At 49.3% G+C, this 21482-nt stretch overlaps 1 pseudogene; it reads right to left on the reverse strand.

The window, feature by feature from the left end:
* Nucleotides 1–2244: 2244 nt before the first annotated feature.
* On the reverse strand, nucleotides 2245–12629 carry LOC138777298 (phospholipid hydroperoxide glutathione peroxidase-like; annotated as a pseudogene).
* Between the last annotated feature and the right edge of the window lie 8853 nt (nucleotides 12630–21482).

Here is a 21482-nt window from a genome sequence, read left to right on the forward strand (position 1 = left end):
TAATGTAGTAGCTGTCACCTCGGGGTGCCCCTACTAAATGATGTTCTACAAAATAAGAAAAGTGTCATACAGTGACTCACAGGTGACGTCTTCTTTGATCTGAGGTGTCACTTTCCCTTTTCCTCTCCATCCGGCCCAGTCCTCCATAATGATTTCTTCCAGATATCTTTCATCTTTTCAGAACCTGCGAGACAAACAATTTAGGCTCCGCACATTTCTAGCAGCTTCCTTTCCTTTCTCCCTCCTGTAGGCTCCCATAGTAACTGCGCTGTGTGGGATGCCCCCTATATGTAGGATCCCCTGCTGTGCCCCTGTATGTAGGATTCCCTGCTGTGCCCCCCTGAGCTAATAATGCCCCCAGAGGTGCCCCCATACACTAATAATGCCACCAGAGGTGCCCCCATACACTAATAATGCCCCCAGAGGTGCCCCCCATACACTAATAATGCCCCCAGAGGTGCCCCCCATGAACTAATAATGCCCCCAGAGGTGCCCCTAAAAAAAAAACAAAAACATCCTACTCACCTAATCCACGCTGTGCAGGCAGCAGCTCTCTTCCTCCTCTTCGGGCTCCATCTTGCGAGCCGCAGGGACGGGACTTTCGGCAGGCGTAATGACGTCACACCATCATGCCTGCCGGAGAGGTCACGGCCCAGCCTCCCATAGGCTGCTGGTATGAAGTGGGGGCAGCCTATGGGAGAGAATACAGGAGTAGGACGCTGCCAGGTCCTGCTCCTGTATTCTGATCGCTTTAATGTTCCGCCCACTCAATGTGCGGGCGGAACATCAAAGCGATCAGTGCATCCCGAGAAGCTGCACGGCCGCAGCTTCTCGGGATGCTCAAAAACAGGTGGCAAGGGGGACCGTGCGGGCCCCCCTAGCGTAGCGGAGGGGGGCGGCGGCCGGCGGGCCCCCCCCCCCCCCATGTCTCTTAGGGTCCGGGCTCCATACAGCAGTACCACTTGTACTGCCCTACCGGCGGCCCTGCCCACAGGTAGAACTATAAAATAACTTGAGAGTTAACATCCAAGTTGAAAGCGGCACTAACAGCAGGTTCACACCAGTGAACCTGCTGATATGACCCAGCCGCTAATAACCGTAGTAGCTCAGTGCCGTTCTTCATATTCCTGTGTGCAGATTCTTGATAATTTCCGATATGCTAATTAGCGGGTTCCAAGCATTTGGGGTGTTCCCAGTCTGATTGGCTCGCCTAGCCTATCCTCCCGGCCCGCCCACTATGCATATTCATATATGCATAGTTAGGTCGCTTTTTACAGCACATGTGCAGGGAGCAGCCTGTAACAAGCAGCCTAAACTATGCATATATGAATATGCATAGTAGGCGGGCGGGGAGGACAGGCTAGGCGGGACGAGCAGGTACTTCGGGCAGATGGGGAACGCCCCAAATGCTCAGAACCTGCTATCAGGAATTATAAAAAATCTGCACAGTACCGGACCCCACCCCACAGGAGCATGAAGAATGGCACTAAGGTACTATGGTTATTAGCGGCTGGCACATATCAGCAGGTTCACTGGCCTGAACCTGCTGATAGTGCCGCTTTAAGTCTCTTAGAGTAGCTTCACACGTAACTGATCCACAGAGAATTTCACACTGCGAGTTTGCAGCAAAATCCGCCGCGGATCCCTTCATTGTCCCTTCCAGTGTGCTCCTGGACGTCAATTCCGCTACAACAATTCTGCTGCGAGTATGTAATCGTACCGAATGTGACAGTGAAGGGATCAGCAGCGGATTTTGCCACGTAGTGTGAAATCCGCTGCGGATCAGTTATGTGTGAACCCACCCTTAAAAAAAAGTTAAGAAAAACTACTTGCAATACAGCAGATCTTTTCCAAAGATGTAAGCTTAAAGACCAATGCTGAGCCGAATACAGCAGATTCATGACCACTGCATGGGCCAGATATTACATGAATGATTTACAGGTTCACTTTCTTTTCTAAACCATCCCATAAACTTTTATTCTTTTCTTCATAATAATTAACATAATTCCCCACCCTATATATGCATTTGAAATGTGTCTGTCACAGTGAGACCTTTAAAACAACGGACGTTGCAAATTCAGGCTGCCATGGAAACATCCCACTTGTCCGCACGTTCGGTGGCCAAGACCTTTCTCTGGCTAATGCTTGTGCATGGAACTCAGTGAAGTGTGTGAGACACTTACAAAGAACAGTGAACACTTACAAAGTTCTAGTAACTCATCACATGATCGTCCAACAGGGAGAAAAGTTTTGTATTATTTTATTTAAACATGATTTTTTAATCCATACTGCAGGTCCTGAAAGCAAAGTACAGTCTCCCTCCAAAGGTGCACGCCAAAACACCTTCCGGTTTGCTTCTCCCTCATGGTTTTGAAGCATACCATCATTACTAGGACTGAAGACTGCTGTAAACTGTCAGACACTGATTGTATAGAACATCTTAAAGATGGCTTGGAAGGTCTTTTTCGATAACCTAATGGAGAAGTATAGAAAAAAAAAAAAAAAAAAAAAAAAAAAAAAAAACACACCACACGTTACAAAACATTAGGTGAAATTTAGTAACACTGGCTATTCCTTAGTCAGTGCGAACTTATAGTGTACCAGTCATTATGACTTTCAAAATCACCAGTAGTTGTGAAATAAGGCAAGTTTGCAATATTTTGTTATCATTGAAAACACTAAACACATGAAGTCGTCAAAATAACTCACACAGCCATTAACATGTAAACATTAATGGCAACAAAAGTGAGTAAACCTCCAATTGAAAATGTGGTTATGTTGGAATACTGCCCTGCACCCCAGGTTCCAGAGGTGGGGGGGAATTATGCTTGGCTTCAGTATGTCAAAGCAGGGGGGGAGCCATGAAGCCCCTTAAGTTACATGGCAGAGCTACCAACTGCAGCCGTTAGTTTTATAGACAGAGCCATCAGCTCATCAGAAGGATCGCTCTGCCTGTAAAACAAGCTTCCTCTTCCAGCAGCCGAGACAGAGGGAGAGGGAAGGGGGACTCCCTGCAGAGGAGAGTGCTGACCTCTGCAGTAGCAGTGAATCTCTCCTCACAGCAGCAAGGACGCACCACCCCACCTCACCAACCAAGCCTGCAGAGAGCTGTCAGTCTCCCTCTGCTCATGGAGGGAAGGGGGTCTTTGTAGTTTAGTTGTGGTTAGTGCAGGGTCTGGGATGGGGATGAGTGAGCTCCTCTCTGGCTGCCCAGGTTTACTGTTCAGGGACATTACTGCAAAAAAAGTCGCTAGATTTAACCCCTTCACTGCCCTGCTGCAGATAATGAAGTAATCTGTGCAGGAGGGCAGTGTAAGGGTTAAATCTAGTGACTTTTTTTTACTGCACTAAATATAAATATATATGTCACTGATATAGGAGTCCTGAGCAGCCAGAGTGTAGGGAAGGCCACTCTGTACTCTGTATAGGGGAGAGTGTAGGGAAGCCACATTATGTGCCCTGTATTAGAGCTGTCCACATAACATGTCAGCATGACAAAAGGTGGGGCAGATATATACTGTAGTGCACTGGCAATGTCCATCTTGCCCAGATGCCACTGTCCCCTAATGTACTGTGCAACCATGCTCAAACGATCTAAACCACTGTCCCCTAGTGATGTACCACCATGCCCAAATGTTCTACACCACTGTCCCCTCTAATGTACTGCGCTACTGTATGCAAATCTTATCCCAATCTGTGCCCGCGAAGGCAGGACACCCCTGTCTTTGTACTCCTCATCTGGTTGCTGCCACACCACTTGACACCATCTGAACTAAATAAGTTTATCTTAGTCTCATTAGACCACAGGACATGTTCCAAGTAATACATGTTCTTCAAGTCCCCATACACTTTAGACTTTAGTCTGCCGTGGCTTACCCCTCCCCATAGAGAATACAAAAAATGATTGGCTGTACCAAATGTTCTTGGGTTTAGGTAAGACGGGTAGGAGAGATAACAGACAGCCAGATAATCATGTTGACGTCTTTTATTTAAGTTGTATGGCCACCAGTAAAAGCAGCAGAATTTCAAGCACAGCTCCGCTTGAAATTCCGCCGCTTTTACTCAGTGTGAACGGGCCCCTAGTCTGCTTGTCTCTTGTTAAACCACAGTATGGTCTTGGTAACAGTGCTGCAGCTCCGTTTCAGGGATCCTCAGTGTGTTGTTTGCCATGAGGTGTCATGTTGGACTTCCAGTGACCAGTATGAGTTGTGAGAAAGTGGCAACACCAAATTTAACACCTGCTCCCCATTGACACCTGAAACCTTGTAACACTAATGAGTCACATGACACCAGAGAAGGAAAAAGGCTAATTTGCCCATTTTTACTTAGAGGTGTACTTCCTTTGGTTACCAGGAGTTTAGACATGGCTATTTGTTGACCTATTCTGAGAGCACACACCAGAGTGATATACTGTTACACAAGCTGTACATACTACTTTACATTTAAACAAAGTTCCATATCTTCAGTGTTGTCCCATGAAAACATAATACTCACAAAAAAGTAAGAAGGGTACTCCCTTTTGTGAGATACTGTATATGTAAAGGAGCACACATGTACTGTTTTGTAGGGATGTTACATTATGGTTACCTCTCCGAAATGCGTGTACTATTGTGATTTTGTCTGCAGCCCGCCCCATTAACCCCCCAGCTGCCGGAGATTATACATTACCGGGTCCCCGCTCCTGCTTGCTTCGGAGAGGGAGCCGGTAATGTATAGCCTGGCCGCCCCGATCGCCCCCTCAGCAGCACTGATCGCCAGCAGCCCCGGCCGCACGATCGCCGGGGGCGATCGGAGCTGCAGGGGAGCGATCAGTGCTGGGGGGGCCCATCGTGCGGCCGGGGGCTGCGGGGGGCGATCAGTGCTGCTGAGGGGGCGATCGGGGCGGCCAGGCTATACATTACCAGGTCCCCGCTCCTGCCCCGAAGCAAGCAGGAGCGGGGACCCGGTAATGTATAATCTCCGGCAGCCGGGGGGTTAATGGGGCAGGCTGCAAACAAAATTGCAGCAGGGATGTACATCTCTGCTGCGATTTTGTCTGCCATTGAAAGAATAGGGCTGGGATCCGCAGCAAGTCTCGCTGCAAATACGCAGCGAGTTAGCTCGCTGCGGATCCGGCAAGTGTGTTTGTAGCCTTAGAATATAATTCACATGAATGAATCAATTTGGATCTAGGTTTTTTTTTTTCCATAAATGACTAAATCGCTTTTAACTTTACACCAACTATTTGTTGGCCTACTTTAGACAAAAGTAGCAAGCCAAAATTTTTGCATATGGCAATGCATTTTACACAACTCTTCGGGTGGGTTCACACTGAGGAATAGGTGAGGAATTGAGGAGGACATTTTTTCTGCTTAAATTCCTTGGCTATTCCGCTCTTGCAGAACTCAAGCCCCCATTTACTTCTACAGGATTCCTCTAGCAGAATCCACCCAAAGAACTAACATATCAAATCTTAGGGCAGAAAGCAGATCTGCAGCAGAAAATTCTGCAGTGTGACCACCACAGTGGAAATTCTATTGAACACAATGGGACATTGCTCTGTTCATATTCTATGGAAGATTTCAAGTGAAAATTAAGAGCGGATTTCTCTTCAATTTCTCAGTGGGAGACAACCTCTCACCCATTACATGGGCAGTTATCAAACAAGGTGCATTTTATTGTTTGATGCACTATACTTAATGTGTTAAATGCCGTGAACCACAATATTGGCACATTTGGAGCAAAAACTGTGGCACAACAACTATGCCTGTTGCCACATAATTGAAAATTTTTATTCTAGAGGAATGGCAGTAGAGTACTACTTACAACTGGATCATCCATAGGGCTGTATCTCTTCACCACAAAACCCTCTCTGTCAATAAGGAACTGCAACAACAAATTATTAATAAATGGAAAGAAGCCAAAAGAACTACTATATAGCATTATAGATCAGAGCCTTACCTTGGTAAAATTCCATTTAATAGCACTAGAAAAAAAAAAAAATAAAAAAAAAAATAATAATTCTGTAAATAGACATGAACAAACAAGGATATGCAATAGACAGCACATATTTGCCAAACTAAACACAATAATGTTCATTTTATTTATGAACCAATCAAAGGAAAAAATAAATTTAAATGCGAACTAACATAAAATGGTTACTGCCTTTATTTGGTTTAACCAAAGAACATACTGAATGCAAAAAAACTGGTGAGAACCCACAGGCTATATCAGATTTCAACATTAACACACAAAGCTTGCCTCCAAACTTTTATGTTATAAATGTGATGACTTCTGACAAATTAGCACAGTGCTGCTTGACACTAACACAAATTCAAAGTTAAAGGACAACTCCCACAAAAATTTTTTTTTGCTTATTTAACACACATTACAAAGTTATATAACTTTGTAATGTGGTTAAATACCCAGTCTGGCCCCCCTTCCCCCACTTTCAGACCTGATTGGCTGAGCTTGCTGAAAGCCATGTGATGCGCTTCAGCCAATGAAAAGGCTGCCGATGCGCAAGCGAGTTGTCCTTTAAACCTTTAGTTTTTTCCCCAATATGACTGGATATAAAAAAAGCTTAAAAACTGCACATTCAAAAGCCTTGCGGTCCCCATACACCTTAGGTTTTTGTTATCCGTATCTGCCATCGGTATAGGGTGTATGGGGCTCTTCCCACTGTCAACTGATAAATGTTAGAAATAGGGGTTGGAAGCAGGGCTGTGGAGTCCGTAAGCCGCAGCTCCAACTCAAACTCCTGAATTTTATCAGGACCGACTCAGACTCAGACTCCTGCTCCTTCATAAATGGCCAGTCAGATACCAGGGGAGTTATTTATCACACTGGCTCAGCAGCTTCTCCCTAATGTCCTACATGATCCTGGGGTGACTTCTGAGTGAATAAAGGAATACTGTATATAAAGAAGCTTCTCCTGTGTGTGCAGTGGATGAAGCCAGTCTCCAGCATCCATGTCCTGAACAACTCACAACTAGACTAGATGGAGCAGGTGGTCTTTTCCTGCTGACAGCCTTCTATGTTTCTAACTAAATATTTACCATACTTAAAGAAACACTGCTAACAATGCCAGATACCTGTAATAGAGGTCAGCCATAGTGATATACAGGGGGTCACATATACAGGTCCTTCTCAAAAAATTAGCATATAGTGCTAAAGTTCATTATTTTCCATAATGTAATGATAAAAATTAAACTTACATATAGTTTAGAATCATTGCACACCAACTGAAATATTTCAGGTCTTTTATTGTTTTAATACTGATGATTTTGGCATACAGCTCATGAAAACTCAAAAATCCTATCTCAAAAAATTAGCATATTTCATCCGACCAATAAAAGAAAAGTGTTTTTTAATAAAAAAAGTCAACCTTTAAATAATTATGTTCAGTTATGCACTCAATACTTGGTCGGGAATCCTTTTGCAGAAATGACTGCTTCAATGCGACGTGGCATGGAGGCAATCAGCCTGTGGCACTGCTCAGGTGTTATGGAGGCCCTGGATGCTTTGATAGCGGCCTTATTCATCCAGAGTGTTGGGTCTTGCGTCTCAACTTTCTCTTCACAATATCTCACAGATTCTCTATGGGGTTCAGGTCAGGAGAGTTGTCAGGCCAATTGAGCACACTAACACCATGGTCAGTAAACCATTTACCAGTGGTTTTGGCACTGTGAGCAGGTGCCAGGTCATGCTGAAAAATAAAATCATCTCCATAAAGTTTTTCAGCCGATGGAAGCATGAAGTGCTCCTAAATCTGATAGCTAGCTGCATTGACCCTGCCCTTGATAAAACAAAGTGGACCAACACCTGCAGCTGACATGGCACCCCAGACCATCATTGACTGTGGGTACTTGACACTGGACTTCAGGCATTTTGGCATTTCCTTCTCCCCAGTCTTCCTCCAGACTCTGGCACCTTGATTTCCGAATGACATGCAAAATTTGCTTTCATCAGAAAAAAGTACTTGGGACCACTGAGCAACAGTCCAGTGCTGCTTCTCTGTAGCCCAGGTCAGGCGCTTCTCCCACTGTTTCTGGTTCAAAAGTGGCTTGACCTGGGGAATGCGGCACCTGTAGCCCATTTCCTGCACACACCTGTGCACAGTGGCTCTGGATGTTTCTACTCCAGACTCCGCAGGTCCATCAAGGTCTGGAATCGGTCCTTCTCCACAATCTTCCTCAAGGTCCGGTCACCTCTTCTCGTTGTGCAGCGTTTTCTGCCACATTTTTTCCTTCCCACAGACTTCTCATTGAGGTGCCTTGATACAGCACTCTGGGAACAGCCTATTTGTTCAGAAATTTCTTTCTGGGTCTTACCCTCTTGCTTGAGGGTGTCAATGATGGCCTTCTGGACAGCAGTCAGGTCGGCAGTCTTAAGGCCCTATTCCACCAACAGATCTGACGACAGATTATCTGCCAAAGATTTGAAGCCAAACCCAGGAACAGACTATAAACAGAGAACAGGTCATAAAGGAAAGACTGAGATCTCTCCTCTTTTCAAATCCAATCCTGGTTTTGGCTTCAAATCTTTGGCAGATAATCTGTCGTCAGATCTGTTGGTGGAATAGGGCCTTTACCCATGATGGCTGTTTGGAGTAATGAAGCAGGCTGGTAGTTTTTAAAAGCCTCAGGTATCTTTTGCAGGTGTTTAGAGTTAATTAGTTGATTCAGATGATTAGGTTAATAGCTTGTTTAGGGAACCTTTTCATGATATGCTAATTTTTTGAGATAGGATTTTTGGGTTTTCATGAGCTGTATGTCAAAATCATCAGTATTAAAACAATAAAAGACCTGAAATATTTCAGTTGGTGTGCAATGATTCTAAAATATATGAAAGTTTAATTTTTATCATTACATTATGGAAAATAATGAACTTTAGCACTATATGCTAATTTTTTTTAGAAGGACCTGTAGTGATATAGAAGGTCACTGTGGGGGCATGCAATAGCACGCACACAAAGCCTGCTGCAGCCATAGTGCACACCACACTCGGCTTGCTGCGGCCATAGTGCGCGCGCACACACACACACACACACACACAGCTGCAGCCATAGAACACTGGAGAAAAACACACAATCTTCACCCAGAGAGAAAACACCACACTGAGGACAGTGGTTACTGCTACACTACTTGTGTCTTCTCCTCCTCCTCTATATTACACAGGATAACTTCATATTACACTGCTGCTCATATACAGTCATCCAGCATCCAGGAAGAGACCAGCACAGATCTCCCCCCCCCCCCCCCCCCACACACACACACACACACACACACACAATGGACTCTTCCAGCTCAAACAAACTGCCAAATAGTGACCGACAACTTTTCCATGACCACCCTTATGTAATAGGGCCAGTGTCCTATTAGAATGTTGCTCATAATATATATTCATGAGCAAAACTTGTAAAATTCATATAAAAATTCAATTCTAGTCAATTCAATTTTTTTTAAAGATTTTTTTTAAAGCTGGAGTCGGAACATTTTTTTCCCCCAACTCGGACTCCAGCCAAAACTAGCTCCAACTCCACAGCCCTGGTTGGAAGTGATAGAAAAATCACCGCCCGACCCCTTTGATCTGGGAGAGATAAGCCACAACCAGAACTCTGTGGCTGCAACTTAACCCTCCCCTTCCCATAGGGGCTTCGGCAAACGTTACTGTGTACGGGGAAGATGGGGTCCGGACAGGAGAGAACTCACGGCTGAACAGCTGTTTGGCTGTCAGATATTGAAGGTGTATTTACCTTTACACTTAATGTGCATATTCCCTGTGGAACTACGTGACACTAAGGTGCCTACTCTCTAGCACATAATAGCTCTGTGATAAAGTCTGATGAAACACAACAAGCATGTCAGATTCATACTGAATCAGACCAAACCTCTGTATGCCTGCACAAGACACCAGAAATAGTGTTCAGCGGATCGGCCAAAATGTTTGGGTTCGGCAAGGTTATATGAACCTGACGGCTCTGCGTTTGACTCTCTTCAGCTGCAAAAGTTGGATGCAGCCCTAGGGCTGCCAGGAACACATAGATATAGCCATGGGCTGTTTCCATGTTTCCAAGACTTTCTAGCAGGGCTGTGCAGTTGGAGCTAGTTTTTGCTCGATAAGTAATAAAACACTGGCTCTAATACATAAGGGCAGAAAAAGAAAAGTTGTCGGTCACTATTTGGCAGTTTGTTTCTGAGCTGGAAGAGCCCATTGTGTGGGGGGAGATCAGTGCTGTTCTCTTCCTGAATGCTGGATGACTGTATATGAGCAGCAGTGTAATATGAAGATATCCTGTGTAATAAAGAGGAGGAGGAGAGGCCATAAGTAGTGTAGCAGTAACCTCTTTAGGACTGCCTTGTAGCTAAGCTTCTGAAGTATATAATTTAAAGGACCCCTCAGTATTGGGGGGGGGGGGGGGACTGTGGCACTTACTCCCCAAGGGTACCCCTCCCTTTAGATTGATTCTTCATCCATTTCCATAGAGGATGGGCACAATCTCCGTTGACATCAATCTTGCTAAACATGTCAAATTCCACCTTGTAAGATGCAGCAAAGTCCTTTATTTGAGATTCATCCCCAGGTTCCTTAATTTGTAAAAAAAAAAAAAAAAAATCTTTAGTTTCAAGAACTTGATTTTAGGCTCCGCATGGGGTAGGGGTCTCCTAAAATAAGAGCAGATCTCGAATCTAATAATGGGATATCCAGGCTTTAAAAATAAACATGATTGCTCCCCTCCCCCATAAACAGCACCTCTACGTTTGGGTGCAGTTCTTAAACTCTGTTCCATTGAAGTGGAACATTGGTATACTTCACTCCCGCCACCCCTCTGCAATCTCCGCTTAACTATATAACTCTATGAAGCGAGATTACAGGGAGATGGAGAGTAAAGATCATAACTGTGCACTACTACCCGTTATATCAGCCCAGGAAAAAAAAAAAAAAAAAGAAAACCAGACAAAGGAAAAATAAATATATTTGATCAGGTTTTTAAGAAAATAGGGGGGAAGAAAACAGGATGGGGATTCTATCTATAAACCCAAAATAGCAAAGTACAAGAAATGCTGTGGCCAGATTTATGTAAATCAAAATTGGTGGATGAATAGGTGAAAAAACACCTCTATGTCCCAAACCTAGCCACCATAGGTAAAATGTATAGATACGTAACTACTAGGACTACTAGGCATAAACATATGTCACATGTAACCATGGGTGGGCAATGCAGGAAAATAGCTAACAGCTATGAGAAATCTGAGAGATACACTTCAACACTTCAACTTCCAACCCAAGAGACCAAAAAAGTGCAAAATGCAGGTCTCTGAAGCAGAGAGGGAACCTCCGCCATGCCAGACTGTACCTGTTTTCCAAACTGGTTGCAGGGAAACCCGAGGATGCGTAAACCTTTCTCAGCATATTTGGCGTGCAGGTTGACAAGCTGAGTGTAGTTTACAGGAGTTTTTCCTCACTTTGATGCTACATTTACAATGATGCAGACAAAGCCCCTGTAAGAAAACATTAGACAATGACTTTTCTGGGACAAGGGCACAATTGTTCTGTGAACAAGATGCAAACAATAGACCACTGAACAGCGGCTCAGGCTAGTCACAGCTTGGCATGTAAGGAGCAAATCACAAGGGAAATTAATGAAGGAAAAGTACCTGTATTTCTCAAGGGACACTACATTGCCATCGATGTCTGTAGCAGAGAATTCATATATAGTTTTGGCCTTTTTCCAGTCATCCACCTGAGCACACTACAGAACAAACACCATCATCAGGTTATCACAAGATACCATACAGAAAGATAAGGTTTAGTGCATGTCATGTGCCCACCGCTCCCTCATACTGGAATGCACAATGCATTGCTGGAAATCAAGGTCTGAGGTGAAATGCCTATGTGTTTCATGCAGTAAGGGAGGAGGGGAGCGTCCAGGGACACAAGTATGAGCCACCAAGATCTCATAGCCATGAGGGAACCATAGCCATGGGGGTGATCTAGCCTAACGGAAGAGGGGCGCAATGACTCCTAGCGCCCTATCAGGTGCCACCACTCATTTTACCTGGTGGTCATACGCAGAGCTGGCAGAAAGGGGTGCAGATCTTTTCAGTGTTTCTTCCCATCCTTGATATACTATAGAGAATGACTGCCGTGTGGTTACTATTCTAGGAAACATGTCTGCTGTATAACGCTGCCCCATAGCTCCTGCCTGTCCTCCTATAGCAGCTATGGGCTCCACTGTCCCTTTAAACGCCTCCAGGCCGGCTGGGTGGGTGAGGGAGCAGCTAAGCAGATCACGGAGCTGCCACATTACGTAAAGCCCCTAATACCCAGATAAGGCCCGGAGTGCAGCCCGCCTGCCCCACATACACCACAGGGCGGAAGGAGACACATGGGCGTACAGTGTCCCGCAATCCCAACTACAGACACTGTGACCTCTACACACCCCCAGCCCCCAATAGAACCGGTGTGGACGCCTGCAGGTGACGCCATCCACCAGCCCCGCATTGCAGTACAGGGTATAGGGGGCGCCATACAACACGCACTCAGCAGCACTCGTGACTCCTCACCATGACTCTCCTGCCGCACACTCCAGCAATGACGCCGAGCAACACTGACCGCCCTGCCCCTCCGCACAGTGTCTTCAACATAGCACCACTAAGCCCCGCCCACACCGGCTGCTCATAGACTTATGACTAGGATGGGGCGTGGTCAACACTGACATCCTCACGAGGAGGCCAATCAGCTTGAGGCTGTGTAACGGCATGGTTCGGAGGAGCGTGACGCTGTCGTTATAGGACACCTGCCCTCAGGCCGCTCGTCTCCTGAGCCGTTAACTTAACATGGCCCCCTGTGTGTTGTACATTAGACTTGTGAATGTGTATGTACTCTGATGTATGGTAATGCATGGATGTGAGGGTTTACGCTTGACTGGCATCACCTATTAACCCTTTAGGCTATGTTACCACTGTGTCAAAGTAAGGGCAATTTAGCTGCTGCTGTCGCTTATTTTCAGGCTATGTTCCCACACTGTATTTTCATACCTCCCAACTGTCCCGGATTCGGAGGGACAGTCCCGATTTTGGGGTCATGTCCCTCCGTCCCGGTACAGCCCCCATGTGTCCCGCCGCCCCCCCGCACCTCACTTACACTGGCAGAGCAGGAGATATAAGCTTCCTGCTCTGCAAAGACTCTTGTGGCCGAAGGCGTCATTCTGCCTCCGGCCACAAGAGGCCGCGCTCCCCCCATAGCTCCTGCCAGGGCTGGATTATCACAGCTCTGTGGTGCGCCCCCTATACAGTATCAATACCTGGCAGTGAGAGCTGGTGCCGGAGGAGGAGACTGCCGGGGTCCAGGAAGGGGGCAGAACACATGACCTGCATCACCAGGGAGAGAAGAGCAGTGGTGAGTGCTCCGGGGAGGGGGTGTCTGGGGGTTCTGTCAGGTGTCCCTCAGCTGTACCTGGTGCTTATCCCCCCTCCTCCTTCCCCTGCTCTCAGTGCCCCCTGTGCTTATCCCCCCCTCCTTCCCCTGCTCTCAGTGCCCCCTGTGCTTGTCCCCCCCCTCATCCTTCCCCTGCTCTCAGTGCCCCCTGTGCTTGTCCCCCCCTCCTCCTTCCCCTGCTCTCAGTGCCGCCTGTGCTTGTCCCCCCCTCCTCCTTCCCCTGCTCTCAGTGCCCCCCTGTGCTTGTCCCCCCTCCTTCCCCTGCTCTCAGTGCCCTCTGTGCTTGTCCCCCCCTCCTCCTTCCCCTGCTCTCAGTGCCCCCTGTGCTTGTCCCCCCTCCTTCCCCTGCTCTCAGTGCCCCCTGTGCTTGTCCCCCCCTCCTCCTTCCCCTGCTCTCAGTGCCCCCTGTGCTTGTCCCCCCTCCTCCTTCCCCTGCTCTCAGTGCCCCCCTGTTCTTGTCCCCCCTCCTTCCCCTGCTCTCAGTGCCCCCTGTGCTTGTCCCCCCCTCCTTCCCCTGCTCTCAGTGCCCCCTGTGCTTGTCCCCCCTCCTCCTTCCCCTGCTCTCAGTGCCCCCTGTGCTTGTCCCCCCCTCCCCCTTCCCCTGCTCTCAGTGCCCCCTGTGCTTGTCCCCCCCTCCTCCTTCCCCTGCTCTCAGTGCCCCTCTGTGCTTGTCCCCCCTCCTTCCCCTGCTCTCAGTGCCCCCTGTGCTTGTCCCCCTCCTCCTTCCCCTGCTCTCAGTGCCCCCTGTGCTTGTCCCCCCCTCCTCCTTCCCCTGCTCTCAGTGCAGGGGGGCACTGAGAGCAGGGGAAGGAGGAGGGGGGGACAAGCACAGGGGGGTGCTTGTCCCCCCCTCCTCCTTCCCCTGCTCTCAGTGCCCCCTGTGCTTGTCCCCCCCTCCTCCTTCCCCTGCTCTCAGTGCCCCCTGTGCTTGTCCCCCCTCCTTCCCCTGCTCTCAGTGCCCCCTGTGCTTGTCCCCCCCTCCTCCTTCCCCTGCTCTCACTGCCCCCCTGTGCTTGTCCCCCCCTCCTTCCCCTGTGCTTGTCCCCCCCTCCTCCTTCCCCTGCTCTCAGTGCCCCCTGTGCTTGTCCCCCCCTCCTCCTTCCCCTGCTCTCAGTGCCCCCTGTGCTTGTCCCCCCTCCTCCTTCCCCTGCTCTCAGTGCCCCCTGTGCTTGTCCCCCCCTCCTTCCCCTGCTCTCAGTGCCCCCTGTGCTTGTCCCCCCCCTCCTTCCCCTGCTCTCAGTGCCCCCTGTGCTTGTCCCCTCCCTCCTTCCCCTGCTCTCAGTGCCCCCCTGTGCTTGTCCCCCCCTTTTTCCCCTGCTCTCTGTGCCCCCTGTGCTTGTCCCCCCCTCCTCCTTCCCCTGCTCTCAGTGCCCCCCTGTGCTTGTCCCCCCTCCTTCCCCTGCTCTCAGTGCCCCCTGTGCTTGTCCCCCCCTCCTCCTTCCCCTGCTCTCAGTGCCCCCTGTGCTTGTCCCCCCCCCTCCTCCTTCCCCTGCTCTCAGTGCCCCCTGTGCTTGTCCCCCCTCCTTCCCCTGCTCTCAGTGCCCCCTGTGCTTGTCCCCCCTCCTTCCCCTGCTCTCAGTGCCCCCCTGTGCTTGTCCCCCCCCCTCCTTCCCCTGCTCTCAGTGCCCCCTGTGCTTGTCCCCCCCTCCTCCTTCCCCTGCTCTCAGTGCCCCCCTATGCTTGTCCCCCCTCCTTCCCCTGTGCTTGTCCCCCCTCCTCCTTCCCCTGCTCTCAGTGCCCCCTGTGCTTGTCCCCCCCCCTCCTTCCCCTGCTCTCAGTGCCCCCTGTGCTTGTCCCCCCCTCCTCCTTCCCCTGCTCTCAGTGCCCCCTGTGCTTGTCCCCCCTCCTTCCCCTGCTCTCAGTGCCCCCCTGTGCTTGTCCCCCCCCTCCTTCCCCTGCTCTCAGTGCCCCCTGTGCTTGTCCCCCCCTCCTCCTTCCCCTGCTCTCAGTGCCCCCCTGTGCTTGTCCCCCCTCCATCCCCTGCTCTCAGTGCCCCCTGTGCTTGTCCCCCCCTCCTCCTTCCCCTGCTCTCAGTGCCCCCTGTGCTTGTCCCCCCCTCCTCCTTCCCCTGCTCTCAGTGCCCCCTGTGCTTGTCCCCCCTCCTTCCCCTGCTCTCAGTGCCCCCTGTGCTTGTCCCCCCTCCTTCCCCTGCTCTCAGTGCCCCCCTGTGCTTGTCCCCCCCTCCTTCCCCTGCTCTCAGTGCCCCCTGTGCTTGTCCCCCCCCCCTCCTTCCCCTGCTCTCAGTGCCCCCTGTGCTTGTCCCCCCTCCTTCTTCCCCTGCTCTCAGTGCCCCCTGTGCTTGTCCCCCCTCCTCCTTCCCCTGCTCTCAGTGCCCCCCTGTGCTTGTCCCCCCCTCCTTCCCCTGTGCTTTTCCCCCCCTCCTCCTTCCCCTGCTCTCAGTGCCCCCTGTGCTTGTCCCCCCCCTCCTGCCCCTGCTCTCAGTGCCCCCTGTGCTTGTCCCCCCCTCCTCCTTCCCCTGTTCTCAGTGCCCCCTGTGCTTGTCCCCCCCTCCTTCCCCTGCTCTCAGTGTAGTGGAGATACTGATCTGTGTATAGTGGATGTTGTGTAGTAATGGTATGGGGGTATAAGTCACTATGTGGTGAAGATGTGGTGATATTTGTTTTTTACATAATGGTAATAGGTGACGTGGCTATGGGGGCGTGGTTATGGGGAGGGCGTGGCTTTTGGGGCGTTTTGCATTGCCGCGACTGTCCCTCTTTCCTCTCAGCAAAAGTTGGGAGGTATGTATTTTTGCTCAGTATTTTGCAACCAAAACCAGGAGTGGATTAAAAACATAGAAAGGTTATGTTCACACACTTAAAATGTTAAAATAACGGCAATTATTTGCCATTAAAGGGGTACTCCTTAAAGGGGTACTTTTTTGCTGGGACCAGGGAGGAGGCGGCCGAGGGAAAAGACTTCCACTCACGGCGGCCCGGTGCCCAGCCGCCTCTGGGTGTCTGACACGGGCCCGAGACGTCGCGTATGGGGCCCGCGTCAGACACCAGGAAGTGGCCGGGAACGAAGGGCAGCGATGCGGGACCCGCCGCTGGAACCGGGGAGGTGAGTGGATGTCTTTTCCCTCGGCCCCCTCCTCCCTGGTCCCAGCAAAAAAGTGCCCCTCCCTCCCCCTGGTCCCAGCTAAAGAGTACCCCTTTAAGGAGTACCCCTTTAATGGCAAATAATTGCCGTTATTTCAACATTTTAAGTGTGTGAACATAACCTTTCTATGTTTTCAATCCACTCCTGGTTTTGGTTGCAAAATACTGAGCAAAAATACAGTGTGGGAACATAGCCTGAAAATAAGCGACAGCAGCAGCTAAATTGCCCTTACTTTGACACAGTGGTAACATAGCCTAAAGGGTTAATAGGTGATGCCAGTCAAGCGTAAACCCTCACATCCATGCATTACCATACATCAGAGTACATACACATTCACAAGTCTAATGTACAACACACAGGGGGCCATGTTAAGTTAACGGCTCAGGAGACGAGCAGCCTAGGGAGCGGCCTGAGGGCAGGTGTCCTGTAACGACAGCGTCACGCTCCTCCGAACCATGCCGTTACACAGCCTCAAGCTGATTGGCCTCCTCGTGAGGATGTCAGTGTTGACCACGCACTTTTTTGCTGGGACCAGGGAGGAGGGGGCCGAGGGAAAAGATGTCCACTCACCTCCCCGGTTCCAGCGGCGGGTCCCGCATCGCTGCGCTTCGGTCCCCGGCCGCTTCCTGGTGTCTGACGCGGGCCCGATACACGACGATACACCCAGAAGCGGCCGGGCACCGGACCGCCGTGAGTGGAAGTCTTTTCCCTCGGCCCCCTCCTCCCTGGTCCCAGCAAAAAAGTGCAGTGCGGCAGTGATCAGCAACTCCTTTTTGGTGTACATTACAGATACATTTCACTACACAACACAATTTTATATAAGGTTTCATACTTTACACATTTACATAGCCCCATATACAAATCCCCATAGAAAAATGGCCCATGTGCCCTTATTGCCTCTGACATCAAAACAGCTAGTGAGGATGAATGGGGGATCCTTCTTTCCTCCATTCTTCCTCCTCCTCCTAATCATCCAGTGATTATGAATACCCACGTAGGCATTCCAGGAGGACACCTCAGACAAGAGATCCCATAATGACCCTAGTCCCCCAAACAAGTGATCCCAGCTGGACTCAGCCCCCCAAAATCCAAACTAATTATGAATACCCACATAGGCATCCCAAGAGGACACCTAGCACTGCCCTCCAGACACGAGAGATCCCATCCAGACCCTAGCCCCCCAAACAAGTGATCACATCTGGACTCGGCCCCCCAAAATCCAAACTAACCCCACAGGCCTCAAGCTCTATTTCTCTGATGACCTTATAAATTTGATGCTGGCGCAAACAAATTTGTATGCACAACAGTTTATAGCCCAGAACCCCTCCTCTATTTTTCCTAGGCCCATGGCTTGGACCCCTGTTGACGCAACAGAAATGAAAACACTTTGGGGGCTTCTGCTGCACATGGGCCTAATAAAAAAAGAAACCACAATTCCGCAATACTGCAGTGAGATATTATGTATAATACCCCACTTTACAGTATGGCCATGGGACGGAATCTAATAAGTGGTGCAGCAAGGATATGGGTCCCTTGATGTGTACATTTGTGCCATCATGGCACGCTGTTTTACATACAGTTTTTGCCAGTCACCCAGGGATCCATATGCCAACTGCTCCCCTTGTTAGATTCCTTGAGATGTATAGTTTCCATAATTAGGCCACTTGTGGGGAGTTTCCACTCTCTTGGCAACACAGGGGCTTTGCAAACCCGACATGGCCCTCAAACTTTCCAGCCAAATCCAGCTTTCAATAGCCAAATGGAGCTCTCTCCTTTTGGAGGCTTGCCTTGAGGCTACATGGCGCCTAGTGTCCACATGTGGGTTATTTCCGTACTCAGGACAAACTGCTATACACGTTTTCTGTTTTTATTTTATTTTCAACCTTTGTGAAAGTTAAAAAAAATCACGGCTAGACCAACATTTGAGTGTAAAAAAAATTCATTTTTACACTACATCATTGATCATTGACATTTTTCATTTTTGCAAGGGGTTAAAAGAGAAAATAAAAACATTAAGTGCACTGGACATTAACCCCTTAACGACATCGGGCGTACCTATACGCCCCCGCAGGGTGGGCTTTAATGCAAACGGGCGTATAGGTACGCCCGATGTTTCCCCGATCGCTGTGTGTTCACACACAGCGGTCGGGGAAGATGGCCTGCTATAATGTATAGCAGGCCATCTCTGCTCGTCGGCACGGGGGGTGATTAACCCCTCCCGTGCCGACGATCGCTGCTATATGCTGATCAATACAGATCAGCATATAGCAGCTGAAAACAGCTTTCCGGGTCATCGGTGACCCGGTGGCCCGGAAAGCAATGGCGATTGGTGCTGTCCGAGATAGCACCAATCGCCATAAGTGTCCCCACCAAAGATGGCGCCGATGCCACCCCCACGATCGCCGTGATAGGCCGGCCAGTACCGGCCGGCCCATCACGGCGATCACACTGTAAAAAAACAGTTTTGCCGGGTTCTGCACCCCCCAGCTAGGTAGCTGAGAGGTGCAGAACAGGTGTGTGTGGTGCAGGTGTACCATACTCACCTGATCTGGCCGTCCGGAGCGAAGATCTGCGGTCCGCGCCGTCCTCGCGTCTTCTTCGCGTCGCTTCCGGGTTCGTTTGTCCAGCGTCGGAAATCTTCAGAAACACTCGGGTCTTCGTTTTCGGCGGGCCTCGGTAATCTCCAGCAATCTTCTCTCTACTGCCCCCTAGGGGCTGATAAGTGAATATCATTCACTGATCAGTTGCTTTGGGTTAAAAAGATTTTTTTTTTTTTTTTTCCCCAATTTATTTTTTTTTTTACTTTTTTTGCGCCCTAACGCTGCTGAATACTGATCAGCATCGCACGTAAGTGCGCCACTGATCAGCAACTCCTCCTTTTTGGCGTAGGAGCGTTTTTTCCCCCCTATATCCTACCGCCACTGCTGCTGATAAGTGCAGCATTTATCAGCAGCTCCTTTCTTGGCATAGGGATATTATTTTCTTACTGTCAAAAAAACTTAAAAAACACTACATTACACTACACTACATGAAATAAAGTTTTACAATAAACATTTACATACCCCATATACTAGTCCCCGTATAAAGATGGCCCCCAGGGTGTTTTCGGCGTCGGACGCATATGCTATTATTGCCTCCAACACCGAAAGTGAGTTGTGAAAGTGAAACAGCCAGTGAGAATGAATGGGGGGGATCCTTCTTTCCTCCATTCATCCTCATCATCATCATCATCAAGTGACGTGTCTGGGGGTAGCGTAGCGTACGCTGCCCCCCAGACACGTCTTTTCCGCCAGTACCGTCCCAATAAGAGATCACGGTATGGCGTGAAATTCTACAAACTCTGTGAGCGTACCTCAGGGTACACTTACAGATTTAGAGTACGTGCACACTGTGGAATGGCGAAGGATAACCCTTTGTGCATTCCGCAACTGGCACCCGCCGGCGGACTGATGCAGGCGCGCGTCTCCGCCCGTGTCATAGACTCTGTTCCATGCACGGGCGGATTCCGTTGTCCGTCCAAAGAATGAACACGTTCATTCTTTGGACAGAGGGCGGAATCCGCCCGTGCATAGAATGGAGTGTGACACGAGCGGAGACGCACGCCTGCATAAGTCCGCCGGCGGGGGCCAGCTGCGGAATGCACAAAGGGTTATCCTTCGCCATTCCGCAGTGTACATGTACCATTACAGTGTATGAAGGAAGGGACACCCGAATCCTGCCCCCAGATGCCCCCTCCCCCCCCATCCTCGGAGTTATTTAGTGGGGAGATCGTCCAGGAACTGATAACATTTATACCAGCGCCCCCCTCTTCTGGTCCCTCGCTGCCCGAGCTACTGTAGCTTGCGGCACAATCCAAAAATATCAGAAGCCGTAATAAAGCCCTAATATTTAGCAGCCATGGAGCAGACCCAGCGCTTCTGGATATGAAGGATCCCGGATCGCACCAGGACAACATTTTCCAGGTGACGTCCCCCACACTGGAAAACAGGAGACCCCAGAAGAAGTGCAGAGTGTGGCGTAACAGGGGGATCAGGAAGGACACCATTTTCCAGTGTGACGCCTGTCCTGATCACCCCGGCCTCTGCATACTGGATCGCTTCAAGGTGCACCACACGTCACTGGGGTTCTACATTATCTAAATTCTGTCCCTTATTCCTATTTCAGGGGTCACGTTAGTCCAGGGATTATTCTGATCGCCATTATGGAGTCGGGAAGGAATTTTTCCCCAGTGATGAGGCTACTGTCGTCTGCCTCACGAGGGTTTTTTTGCCTTCCTCTGGATCAACACAGGTTGAATTTGATGGACACCTGTCATTTTCAACCTTATAAACTAATAATTGGCCTAATACCCCCAAATAAATTAGAATTGTCCCTTTTCCCCAGCTAAGTAGGTATGGCTGCCATTCCCATTAGAGGATGCCATGATGCAATTACAAAGCCTCTGTGCAGCCAGGACAGTAGAAACCCCCCACAAGTGACCCCATTCTGGAAACTACACCCCATAAGGAATCTAACAAGGGGGGCAGCAGGGATATGGCCCCCTGGTGACGGCCACATTTGGGACGTGAAAATGAAAAAAATAGTATTTTTTATTTTCTCAGCACATGTTCTACGTAAGTGCCCATCACCAGTGGGGTCCATATGCTCACTGCACCCCTTGTTGGATTCCTTATGGGGTGTAGTTTCCATAATGTGGTCACTTGTGGGGGGGTTTCTACTGTTCTGGCAGCACAGGAGCTTTGTAAATGAGACATGGCCTCCATCCTCCATTCCAGCCTCTAAATGGCGCTCTGTCCCTTTGGTGGCTTGCCCTGTGCCAATATGGCACATTATGTCCACATGTGGGGTATTTTCGTACTCAGGGGAAACTACCCTACACGTTTTGTGTTCACTTTCTTTTTTAACCCCTTGTGGAAAAGGAAAAAAATCAAGGCTAGACCAACATTTAGTGTAAAAAA

Source organism: Dendropsophus ebraccatus, unplaced genomic scaffold (assembly GCF_027789765.1).
Source record: "Dendropsophus ebraccatus isolate aDenEbr1 unplaced genomic scaffold, aDenEbr1.pat pat_scaffold_568_ctg1, whole genome shotgun sequence".
Classification (NCBI taxonomy): domain Eukaryota; kingdom Metazoa; phylum Chordata; class Amphibia; order Anura; family Hylidae; genus Dendropsophus; species Dendropsophus ebraccatus.